The following is a 13122-nucleotide window of genomic DNA, read 5'->3' as shown; positions in this document are numbered from 1 at the left end:
GGTACAAATAGAACTGATGCCATTCATTGATGGGCATTCGTTGAATGCGATTTATTTCCTTTTCTTCCCTAGTGTAACTTTTGATTGATACTATCAAGTTATTGTGATGACATTACTACTGTTTCAATGCTTGTTTATGTTATCTGCAAACCTATGTATCCAAGTTTGTAACATTTGTAAGTTGAAAACAAATTAATTCCAAAGGACAATAGTTGTTCAGTTGATAAGAATGTAGGAAATATGTGGACAAGGATAAGTACTACTAGGTGTGATTTTGGGAAAACAATGGACATTGGCATTGTTTTTGACCAACGAAATGATGATTATCTATAATCTGGAAGTTGTGTTCAGAGGCAAACATGCCGTCCAACTTGGCCAAATATGGATTTTATTTTTTGGTTGATTGATGCAAAGTTAAGAAAAGCCTATACTTTTTTGGAGAAAAGGTCAAGGAAACCCTAGAATTGGGTATTAAGTAGGTGGATGTCTAATATTTTGTATGTATTTGTAATAACCCTCATTTTAATTATGCTTAATACATGGATAATTGTTGTGCTTCTATTAACTATGTGGTTATAGACTTAATCTTATTTGCTAAGTTAGGTTGGAATACATATAGCACATGATTACTTACACACTTGATAATTTTCCTAAGAAGAGAAAAAGAAAAGAAAAAAGACGTACGTGTATTCCTCCTGAGAATTTCACCGCTTCATTCATCTCTGAGAGAGAGAGAGAGAGAGAGAGAGAGAGAGAGAGAGAGAGAGAGAGAGAGAGAGAGAGAACCGAATAGGAACAGGAAGAGGAGAAAGAGGAAAGGGAAAACCAAGCTAGAAGGAAAAAAATCCTAGCTTTGCTGATTGAAATTCAAGTAGGTATGAATTCCAAGTTCTTAGTGTGAAATTCATATTCCTTGCTCCTCTAGTAGATTGATTTCAAGTTTAGTTGGAATTGGGAGTTGAAGAACTCATGAAAGCCCTACTGAATGTTTGGATTTTGTGTAGTTAAAGTAGTTTAGAACAGAAATTACTTGGTTTAGAATTCTGGAGAATTGGAAAATTCATGTTTGTCTGATTTTGGGGAATTTTATTGAGATAGTTCGAAAGTTCTTAAATTTCTGAGAATTTTACTGAGAGTTCCTCTATGAGTCTTCTATCTATGGTAAAAATTTCAGGATCAAGTTCGAAGTATTGAGCTCTATAGAAATTCTTAACCTAGCATCACTCATTTTCGGAACTGTGCAGTCTGTGCCGACACATGTTGGGGAAACGGCCATAATTTTTAGCTCGAGCGATGAAATTACAAACCGTTTTCTGATTTTGAAACTAGATTCATAGACCTTAAAAAGTATGTGGAGTTTGTACCTTAGTTATTTCCGTGCAAAGTCAGATTTTAAGTTGAAGTTGATGAAATTGCAGATTCTGAAATTATTTCTTGAAATTGGTTGTCTAACTTCATATCTTACACTCTAGGACCTTATGTTCATTAAAGATAGGCTTATTTAGCATCTTCTAATCATGGTTTTGTTGCCTAATTGTCTAGGAGGTTGGTGTGACACGTGAATCGAGGTGAGTGACTTAATACCTAAATTACATGCTTCTATGCAAGTTTTTCAATTCAAAGCTTGTTCTACATGTTTTGTACTTTGAGTTGAATTCCATGGAAATAAATGAAAGGTGGCTATGTTTTCCTATCTAGAAAGACATTCCTACTATGTGACACTTATACGCTAGGGGTAATGCTAAGACGTCGAAGCTTATCAACTACCGGGGACACCTGGTAGATACACCAACTATGGGGAATGTGCTTTATAAAGGCTATGCTTCTATGTTTGAAATCTCTATGAAATGTTTTATCATTTCCATGGAAAGCATGTAAATTATGTATTGGTTACTCATACGAGCGTTAGCTTATGTATTTTTCTCCACCTTTCAGGATGCGAAGATTAAAGGGTTGACATGGACCCTTTTGTGTGGATAGGCTGTAAATATTAGACCTTTACTTTTGTTGTAGATATTGAAGCTCTACTTTAGAGGCTTGTTTGTTTGTAGTTGAATCTTGTAAGATATGTAGAAGGCACAGCTCTGAGTGGTTGACAAGGAAAACCATGTATATAACCTGTGATGTTCGATATGGTAATATATGTTTTGTTTCCGCTGAATATATATTTTGTTCCTTTGTCATTGCTTATAAGGTTTGTTACTTGATATGGCCTTGGTGGGATTTCCATCGGCGCTTTGTTTTGGCTTAACCCCTAAGGTCGGGTTAGGGTCGTTACAGAGTTTTGTGGTATCAGAGCAATACGTTAGGACAATGAGATGCACGGTTAGCAATGACTCACACACGTACCCTCAGAGCTTAGGAAATTGAATCTATGTGCTAAGTTATGTAAAATGTTTTTTTCCTAAAAATATTATAGTTGCTCTTTAAGTTACCTAATGTTACTCCTTGTAAGAATTTTTGTTGCTCTCTATTTAAGAATGTATGCCCTAGACTGTTAAGGGCAGTTAATTCAATTTTAACTCACTAGTTGGCTGTCCCTTTACAAGGGTGTATTGGTCTATATGAAATGTGGTTCTTCTTTCTTTAATTCATGTAAAAACTTCAACTCTGCAGAAATTTCCTTGCGAAACGTCCAATACTACATAAGCAGCCATTGCAGCCAACTCCTCTCCTTAAGCCTTCATCGATCAAAATTCTAAATTTGTGTTTGTAACAATGCTGTGGACTGTGGAGTTATGAGTATACGGAGTATGACACAGACAGAGAGAGAGAGAAGGGGGAGGGTTTTGTGAGTGGAATTGTGGATTCAGATTGACCAACACACCTTTGTCAAGGGACAACCATTAAAATATAGGTCACTGCCCTTAACAGTCTAGGGCATACATTCTTACATAGATAGCAACAAAAGTTCTTACAAGGAGTAACATTAGGTAACTTAAAGAGCAACAGTTTTATTTTCAGGAAAAACATGTTACATGAGTTAGAACAAATTATGGATGACAACACATTGTTTTTTTCTGTTGCAGTCATACTATTGTGCCTTGCACATTGTTAGACTTAGAAAGTTCCTAATTTGTTCCATTAGTTGGAACAAATTATGGTGCTAGGACATTGTCAATGGAAAAACTACTTGAGTGAAGGCCCTCAAAATGGTTTGCTTGCGTTGTTTTCACATCACTATAGAAAGGAGAAAACTTATCCCAAAAGCTAACAACTTGAACAAGAACCATATTTCATACAAACCAACACACCTTCGTAAAGGGACAATCATTCAGTGAGCTAAATGATTGTAACAAAGCTCACTGAATGATTGTTAGCTAAAAATGGATACTTCACCTTATATCGATACAGGTGCAGAGGAATGGTGTGAGCAATTCTATAGGATTGAGTGACTTGAATACCCCACACAACTTGGATGCATAGGAAAGTACCTAAGTGTATTTCCTTGGTGTATTCTCTGTCCAATTACCCTATGGAAGATTTCGAAAGATAGAAATAGGAATTTTTTTGATAAAATTGATTCCAATGTTCCAAATAGTTGTAGAAAAATTGAGTCTTACAAATCTAAATGTGTTGACGCATTTAAATTCCCCCTCCCCCAAATCCTCTTGCTACTTCTCCTATTTTACTTAAATGGTATCCTCTTGGTACAAGAACTCTTAAGCTAAACGCGGATGAAAGTAAAGGAAAATGAGGTTTTGGTGGTGTTTACAAAACCGGAGAAGGCAAATGGCTCCTTAGTTACTGGACAAGTTTACATGCACCTCAAGTTTGGAACCTGAAATATGGGCCAACTATTGTGCCTAACTATCTCCTATTTGGACACCTTTGTGTATTATGTAGTTATCTAGGCATAAGATCAGATCTTAGGGCTTGATTGTTTTTGGGTACCGGAAAATTTGCTAGAACATAAATAGTGTATAACGGAAAAAGAAAGCAACCTCAGTGTAAGGGAGCAAAAAATACATGTTCATGACATTTTCACTTATGTGCATTTAGTCTCTCTCTTTTTGAGAATACTTTTTGCAGCTAAATCTTTAAAGATCTAACCCATGTTTTGTGGTTCATTTTCATTTTTCATGTTAAATTTAATGGAGAATTTGATTTGTTGAATTTATTATTTATATTTGATTCATTGATCATAATTTAGTAATTGATATTATTAGTTGGCTTTGTCAATTGAAGCAATATTACGTCACGTTGACCCGTGCCTTCAGGCACGGGCATTCGCTAGTGTTACATAACTTAAAAAGGAACCACATTTCATACTGACCAACACAGAAGGGTAAAGGCACAGCCATTCAGTGAGTTAAAAACATGGGTCACTGCCCTTAACAGTCTAGGGCGTACTTTCTTACATAGAGAGCAACAACACTTCTTACAAGGAGAAACATTAGGTGACTTAAAGAGCAACTATTATATTTTCTGGAAAAACAAACTTCCATTGCAATGGGGGTACAGAATGGTGGATCAAATGTTGGTATCAATATAGTACCTTTTTCTCCTAGGGGGAACTAATGGGCAAGTCTCAATATTGCCCCTTCTATTCCTCACTCAGACAATGAAAAAAACCAATTTGCGTACAAACAAAGACACATAGACGAAATGAGAGAAGAGAAAATAGAGAAAACTGCAAAAAAATTGAAACACCCAATCCAAAACATTCCTTACCAGATGCGTACGTTTTCCGTTTGGAGGACAAGATCTTGCTTCTTCTTTCGTGGAATGGAAAGAGTACTGTACCATAGAGAGATGAAGTCAGAGAGGAAGAAGAGGTGAAGGAGAAGAGGTCGAGAGGAGGAAAGAAACAGAAGAAACCCAAGAAACCCTGCCTCTTGTTATTCACTTCCAGTCGGTCGTCCCGTTCAGAGCCGTGTGGGAATTGGGGGCAAATGAATGAGAACGATGGATGGGTGGATTTGAGGTTTAGGGTTTTTTTGATGAGGGGCTTCATAGTCTTTTCATGTGACCTTTACATGTATTGGGAAATACTTTTCTCCTTCCCATATTTACATGAATTTCCTAAAAACTACTCCATCACTTGGGCATTGTTTGCCCCATGGACCACTGTCCGGTAATTTCCCCAAAAAAAAGTTTTGGGAGAATTGCAGGACAGTGGGAAGAGGGGAAAAATATGCCCAACACATGGACCAGTTTTTCAGAATTCATAAATCATGGGAGGGGGAACATTAATTCCAAAGACATGGAATTCAAAACAGACCTAGACAAAAATACCCCTTCTCTTACACGACGTCGTTCACTCTATTCCCTCCACAAAACGTGAAACCCTCCCAACCCAAATCAAATCACTCTGTGAAACCCTAGCTAGCTGAAACCCCCTCTTTCTCTCTCTGTTGCTCTCTAAAACCCATCTCGTTGCTCCTCTCTCTCTTGCCAACCGATCAATCATCACAACATACTCGCCGACTGGAGTGGTGAGGGTGCGTTCCCCATCTCCGCCCACCTCTGCTTGCTATAGAAATTCAAATACAGGAATCAATACGCGTCACTAGACCAGTACCCGCCTCCAACAATCCTAATCTCAGAACAGGTAATAAATTGTCTACTACTCCTATATTTGCTATGTACTTCTGTGTAAAACGCTCTCCCCTCCCCATCTTGATTGAAATCTTTCGCCCGCCACATGTTCGACAAAATATGCCCTCCACATATATTGGCTTTCTAATCACCACAGAGAAAAATCTGCATATAGCATATCCTGAATTTGAAGGCAATATGGCCTTCTCCCTCATTGTTGTCGTTAGAAAGGTACAATCACAAGCTATACGGCATAATATTGCAAGCACAACACAAAAAATAGTTACCGCTAAGAAAGAAACTACCGCTGTTTTCCCCAGAGAATCAGAAAACATGGCAAATCTCAGTCACCAAAATAGTTGATTATTTTCACCAATGGACTGTTGGAGATTGGCTCTTTGGCTCTCCGTCAGTGGAATAAGATAAACCAGAGATACACAAATCAGTTTCAAAGATCAGCTATGAACTTGGAGGATTTTTGGATTGGTGGCTCAGAGTTTATCATGTTGGATTTTCTATCTGCGTCTTATGGTTTTTCTCTCCATTAGAAAATTCCTTGATCAAAACATAAAATTATGGTGCATGTTTGTGGGATTCATAAGATGTTGGTGGAAGCAATTGTAGTACCTATTTTGACTGAATAACTACTCATAACAGTTTTTGGTCGGTTGAGTTCACATGGCCAAGTGCAATCCGAAAAGGTGCAGACTTTTTCAAGTATTTTGCATAAGCTTGGCAGTTGGGACTTACAGTGGTGGCTTAAAAAATTCAGCAATATTGGCATTAGCCGCCTAGTTTCGTTGGGAAGTTGGCTTTGGTCCTAGAATTTGAAGTGTTAAAGTAGTGTATTCGGCATCTGATTGGAGTTTCTGCTTGGTATACTTTTTGGATGGTATACAAAGAGAAGCATTCGGGGGGCATTTGATAAAAGAAAAGTATGGGCTCTGAAGATAGATAGTTCCTGGCCGATCAAAAAAAAGATAGGATAATGGTGTTATAATGAATATAAATGTACTTTTCATGCTTTTGCTTTTGTTTTTCTCCATTTGCACTTTAGGATAATGGTGTTATAATGAATATAACTATAGTTGTAAAGAACGACGACGATGCTCCTGCCTCGTACGGCATATCGCATGCCCATGTAGTTGTCTCAATGTTTTGTAGGATTGTTGTCGAAGAGATTTGTAATGACTCTGGTATTTGTTGATAAGAATGCCCTAGTCGGCCTTCCATAGGATCTGTGAATCCATTTCTACTCTGGCTTAGCAAACGGCTTCAATTTTGTGTTTGCAAGTAGCATACATTGTCGTTGGGTGAATGATCGAATTTAGAAACTGTTCTAGCTTTCATAACTAAAGCTTTAATTTCCCTCTGGAGATTGATATAGGGGGCCATTGATATATAGAACATTGAACTTCGATTTTCAGTTTCCCATCTCTTTTCTGTATGCCATTTGTGGTGCATGTGTTTATAACCTCTTCTTTTTTATACGTTTTCTCTTGGCATTTGTAGGGGCCTGTATCAAATGTTATAATGATAGCCCAGAGCTGTTTCACAACTGCAAATTTTGATGTTTTTTTCCAGGATGTCCACTATATTAGGGCATTGAATACATGCCATTTGTTAGCCATTGGATATTAGGCCCACTAAATTGGTGGTTCATGTTTATCATGCATCTGAATTGAACAATTGAGTTCAAAATACGTTACAAAATTGTTGCTTCTCTCAGCTAGGCATCCATGTGTGGGCCGGATGCGGCTGAGATTATGCAGGTATCGGTTGTCTTTGTCCAACATTTCATGAAGTTCTTGAGCAGTAGCTATATATAGGTTTGAATCCGTCATTTCTTAATTCACATGGAACTTGAGGCTTACTATTTTTGTGTTTTATTTAGATCATCAACAGATAGTGATATTTAGGGAAGGCTTGAGCATCGAAAATCTGAAATTCTCAGAGTTCCATATTGAGTTAATTCTTTAGTCCTATATTGCCATGCAAAAAATAAAATAAAAAGAGCTCCCATGGTGCCCTTCCACTGATGGGCTGAACCAGAGTAATGAACTTGGGCTTTCACCTTTGTGTTTCGATTAGAATGATTGAATCATCCACACGAATTGTCTTACATTGCCTATGTCTGGATCTATGCTACCGGAAAATGCTAATACCCTAGTGATTGCGAATTGGAACGCAGTTTTCAAAACAGGGCAGGGCACATTGATATTTGAAAGTGCTGGATTCAGTGTTCCCTAATTTTTTCACTGTTTGTTTCTTTATCTTTTACCTCATGCGTCAAAAAGTTAAATTATGACGGCCTAAAACTCGAAGAGAGTAGTTACCTCATGCGTAAAAAAGTTAAATTGTTACTGCTTAAAACTCGAAGAGAGTAGTTCTTTGGAAGATGCGTAAAAATTGTTTGTCATAGTGCGCCAAGAAATGTGCTTTAAGTGGACATTTTTCAAAATTTACCATGTTTCGTAAGCGTGTATTCCCTATTGTGGTAGATCCCATGGTATCTCAAGTAGGTGGTATTCCTGAAGTACTGCCTATAGCACTTCTTATGAATGTGCTACTTTTCTGGATTACTTTGTGGTTTGATTGATATCTGCATATGCAGCACCTGGTACTGTTTGGGATATCCTTCTAAGGGCATTGCTATTGCGCTCAAGTGCGGAGCAACTAAGGCACAATTTGATAGCACGGTAAGCTGGACTTCACTCCTTAAAACTAGTTGGGAAAGAAATGACATACTCCTCATTGTGAATAGTTTCTCTTCCTACTTCATTTTCTTTCGAACTTGCATCTGAGCTTCTGTTTGTTGACGTGTGGAGTTACTTGAAGGAATGTTCATACCGGTAGCCTATAAGTTGTTTCCCCTAACTATCAGAGCACTGATTTTCTTTAAAGCTTAGTTGGAGTCTTTTGTCGCTCCTTGTACTCCCTCTGTCCCCACTCCACATTGTTTCTCATTTTCTGACAGTCATGCCTTTATCAGGTCAACATATATTGTTTGTTGGTGGAAAAAGATTTCAAGATCTTTTCTAGCAATTAAAAGATGTCATTTAGGTTTTGTATACAAAGTTTTCATAATCATCTAATAAAAAAAGTTAGAAGACATTGACCATTTTGTGTGATGTCCATGATATTGGAAATGCACAAATAAATGAGGACAGATGTGTATTTTCTTTCATACATAAATTGACTGAGAATTAATGTTCCTATAACCATTTCCATCCCCCAATTGTGTCGAACTACTGAAATAAGATTGGCTAGAATTTTTCTCTCTAAATTCTTGGTGTTTTTTCGCTGGGGATTTCCCAAGGCTACATGGAATGCTTGAAAGGCATCAAATCTAATCTTACCATGTTAGCCCCTTGTTGACATGTGTTCAATGTGTCTTGAGTTTTCCCATTCTGATTAGTCGTTTGACTCATTTTAATAACGCAAAATGGTTGATTTTTGTGTGTGTGTGTGGGGGGGGGGGGGTGTGTGGTGCGGGGGACATGTTTGGAAGCACTAGTTTTTATGAAAACATTGAATTAGAGCTTCCTATTGGCACCCTCTTGCCCTTTTTGGTAGAAGTTTACACTCAAATGCATGAACGATTGCCTATATGGCCAGTATAATGAAGGGGAAATTGCAGAACAGTGGAAAGAGGGGTAAATATTGCCCAAATCAGGGACTAGTTTTTAGGAATTGCAAAGTCATGGAAAGGAGAAAATTATTTCCCAATACATGGTCTGGAAAACACATATGGACAAAAATACCCCTCTCCCTCCTTCCCAAAACACGCAACTCTCCCGCCCCCAAATCACTTCCAAACCCTAGCTCTGAAACCCCCCCGCCCTCCCTCTCGTTGTTGCTATCTATAACCCATCCCGTTGCTCCTCTCTATCCATCTCGTTACTCCTTTCTCCTCCTCTCTCTCTTGCCAATCGACGACCAGCAATTCCCCCATCTCTCTTCGTCGATCTTCCTTGACATTGTCATTGGGCTTGAATCTCCAGACACGGTTGTTTTTGTCACGCCCCGTTCCGGAATAGCACCTCATCGGCCTATCTCGATACGACACGCGACAACAGCCCAACAACAAGCAGCTACTAGCAATTCCAAGAATAACTAAATTTGCCCTGTAGTGGACACCGACCTATACCTGCAAAACTGGAACCCCAAACGAGTTCAAGGAGTGTAAATGATACATGGATGTTGTTCAATATAGACAATAAATCCAAGTTCATCATTAATTAAGCATTAAGCAAATAATCGACACAAAGTCTTTAATCCGACACAAAGTCACTGGCTCGACACAAAGTCATAATTTTGGCATAAAGCCATCGAATCGACACAAAGTCAAAGGCACGACACAAAGTCCGACCGTTGGCCATTGTTGCCCACCGACACGAAGTCACAGTCCAATATTTGAAATTCAATCCAATTGAGAACATCTATGAATCGAACACTCACCTCGGTCTCCAACAAAAAGAAAACCAACGCAGTCACTCCCTACGTGGAGCTGCGATACTCGTCCTCGTCTCCGAACCTAACAAATATTCCGCACATATGAGATCAAAGTTTAATTCCAAAAGCAAAGAAGTAAATTCACCAATTTGTACCTCAAAGCCAAAAATCTCACAAACACACACTTTCTAGCAGAACCATTGATCGAATTCTGACTATAGCATTCTATTGGTTTAGGATTAGACTTCAAGACTATAACCATTAGAAAATACACTCTCAGAACATCAATCTCAATATAAAATTTGCCCTAATTGGAGTCCGAATGACCAAGAGACGTTCAAATGAAGTTACACATCTAAAACAGAAATCACAGTTCCAACAGAACAGTCCGCGATCGAATGCTCATTAAAAATCACATACTCAATATTTTCCAATAATTCCAACACCAAAACATCACCAATTGATCAATGTTTAAGACTCATGTTCACCCAGCATGCTTAAACTTAAGGTATTTCACGAGGAACACAAATCAAAAGCTGTCCAGAATCCCAGAACTTCCCAAAACCTAAACTTTAACTCAAAAACTGCTATAATCTAGAAAGAGTCACGGCACAATCCATACATATTCAGAAAGATATACGAGTCTAGTTTCGGAATCAAGAAACGGTGAGTAAACCGATACCCGAGCAAAAAGTTATGCCCGTTTTTCCAACACGTGTCTGTGCTGTCTGCACAGACGCGAATCAGACACCAGTTCAGTCCACGAATTTTATAGGCCAAAATACTTCGAGTTATTTTTTGAAAATTTAGCACGATGCAATAGACTCACAGATGAACATTCAGGATTTATTTCAAGAATTTAGAAGGTTCCTAGGTACCTTGAATAAATTCGTCAAAAACAGGACAGATTATCAACTTGTTCGAACACAGTTATGCATGTTCATCATATACACGAATTTTCTGAAATAAAAACTCAATTCCAACCTCAGAAACCCTCTCCCATGGCTTCAATTCAGAGCATATTAGATGCAGAACAAGAAACCTAGCATGAGAAATAGGAAATTCAATACTTAAAGAGATGTAAATTACCTAATTAAGCTTGAATACACCCTAACCCTAATTCCTCCTCCTTCTTCTTCCTCTTTCTCCTCTTCTTCTTCCTTCACGCAAGTTTCTCTCTCTCTCTCTCTCTCTCTCTCTCTCTCTCTCTCTCTCTCTCTCTCTAACGTAGAGAATACAGAACTCCTTCTGGGTTCTTTCTTTGTTTTTTTTTTTTTGTTGATAAGAACACACCTCAGCACACACACGGCACACATGCACATTACTTTTAAAAAAAAAATGCACTTTAGCCCGTAAGTTATTAAATATAACATTTAAGCACCTCAATTAAAAAGGATGTTACAGTTTTCTTTAGTCGCTGACCTCAGGCGACCTTGGAACTCGGCGACCATCTCTTTTCTTTTCCGACCACCGGAGACCTATATCAGGTTTCAGAATTGACTGGGTTTGAACTTCCAGCACTAATTTGCTTCCGAAATCCCCTGGGTTGGAGATCTTTTCTATTGTTTCTTGCCCTTTGTAACAGGTATTTTGTTTATGATAGATTATTTGTTTATGGATGTATAGAACTTTGATATTTAGTTTCCCATCTCTTTTCCATATGCCATTTGTGGTGCATGTGTGCTTTGGTTATTTAATTTAAAGCATTTTGCCGTTGTGTGTGTTTGGGAATAAATGATAGAACCCTTATTGAGAAGGGTGAGCAAGGTCTATGTTACTCTGAATGATATTTGAATCATAAGTTTGAATTGGAAAAGCGATAGAAATTTTGTAGTAGATGTTACATGCGTTTTTCACCCATCCTAGGAAAAAGGAATAAATTTCCAAGGTCTCTATCAAGGATTGTGTTCTTCTCTTAATCTGCTGGATTTTGAATTGCGAAGGAAATTTGTTTCTAACCTATGAATGCTGATTTTTCTCCTAGATTTTGAGTAATGTATATATCCAGTTGTCCATATAACAACTTTTACCATCATAAGTATTGGCCCAAAGAGAGCACCAAAGAGGGCATGTCCCTAGTTCTTACTGTTATTTGGTGTGTGGATGCTACTGCTGTCTCAGTTATGGCGGCTGCTGCTGGTGCAATCAGCTGCTTCTGCTGTTCTGTATATTCTGTTTTGGCAGCTCCAATCTCCTATTTGCTACAACCTGTTTTGCTATCACGCCGATCATATTTTCTGCTGCTGTTTCTGATCATTTACCTCAGTCGATGCTTATGTTTGCAAATGAAAGTAGTTGATGCCGATGTTTGAAATTGCATTGCATTGTCTTCTTCCATTAACAATGCAATGCAATTTGGCTAAGTCTGCAATAGTTTTGGCTGGCCCTAGGAAACTAAGATGATCTGAAACATATTTTCAAGATTTATACTTCACAGGTTGCTTATTATGGTTTTATGTGTAAACTTCTTTGTTTCATGTGCAGTTATCTCTATGATGGTACGTTCAAAGGCCAAAGCTAGGAAATCAGTACTCCCACCTATGAAAGTGCAGGTCAAGATGGGTGCAAAAGTTCACGAGGGAAGTAGTTCACACCAGACGCAACGGAAACCTAGTTGTTTCGCTGTTTATGTGTGAGTTTTAATAGATGATATTTCATGTCTTTTGTTATCCCGCTTACGTATTGACCACTGAATCCTTGGTTAAATGCAGGAAGGATTTTACTCGAGGTCTAAAGGCAATATTTGAAGAAGACAATATAATAAAACAAACAGAGGTTAGGATTGAGGGATGGAAATAAATTGTATTTTTTTTATCAGTACCATTTTTTAATCTCGTCTATGATATTCATTTCCTATGTAGGTGATGGCAGCCATGTCGGAATGGTGGCATGAGGGATACTTGCGAAAGAAGTACGACAAAACCTATTCTGGATCAAGCAGTGACGAAGAGAATCATGAGGTCGATGTGAATGATGAGGAATCGAGTGAACAAGAGGGCGACAATTGTCCGCCCCGTCCAAAGAAGAAGAAGAAGAAGAGTACAGGGGAGAGTAAAAAGAAGAAGAAAGTGCCGGTATGTCAATAACTAACGATGCTTTGTACCGTGCTTCCATCCGTTGAAATGC

The 13122-nt window shown here is 38.2% G+C and overlaps 1 long non-coding RNA gene across 1 annotated transcript; it reads left to right on the top strand.

The window, feature by feature from the left end:
* The first annotated feature begins 748 nt into the window (after positions 1-748).
* Positions 749-12822, top strand: LOC131333107 (uncharacterized). The gene is made up of 5 exons (XR_009201714.1): positions 749-875; positions 1543-1568; positions 8156-8240; positions 12481-12628; positions 12708-12822. It is a non-coding gene; the product is annotated as an uncharacterized LOC131333107 (long non-coding RNA).
* Positions 12823-13122: the final 300 nt, after the last annotated feature.

Source organism: Rhododendron vialii, chromosome 7a (genome assembly GCF_030253575.1).
Source record: "Rhododendron vialii isolate Sample 1 chromosome 7a, ASM3025357v1".
NCBI classification, from domain to species: domain Eukaryota; kingdom Viridiplantae; phylum Streptophyta; class Magnoliopsida; order Ericales; family Ericaceae; genus Rhododendron; species Rhododendron vialii.
The sequence above is the reverse complement of the archived record's forward strand: the minus strand, read 5'-3'. Positions and strand labels throughout refer to the sequence as shown.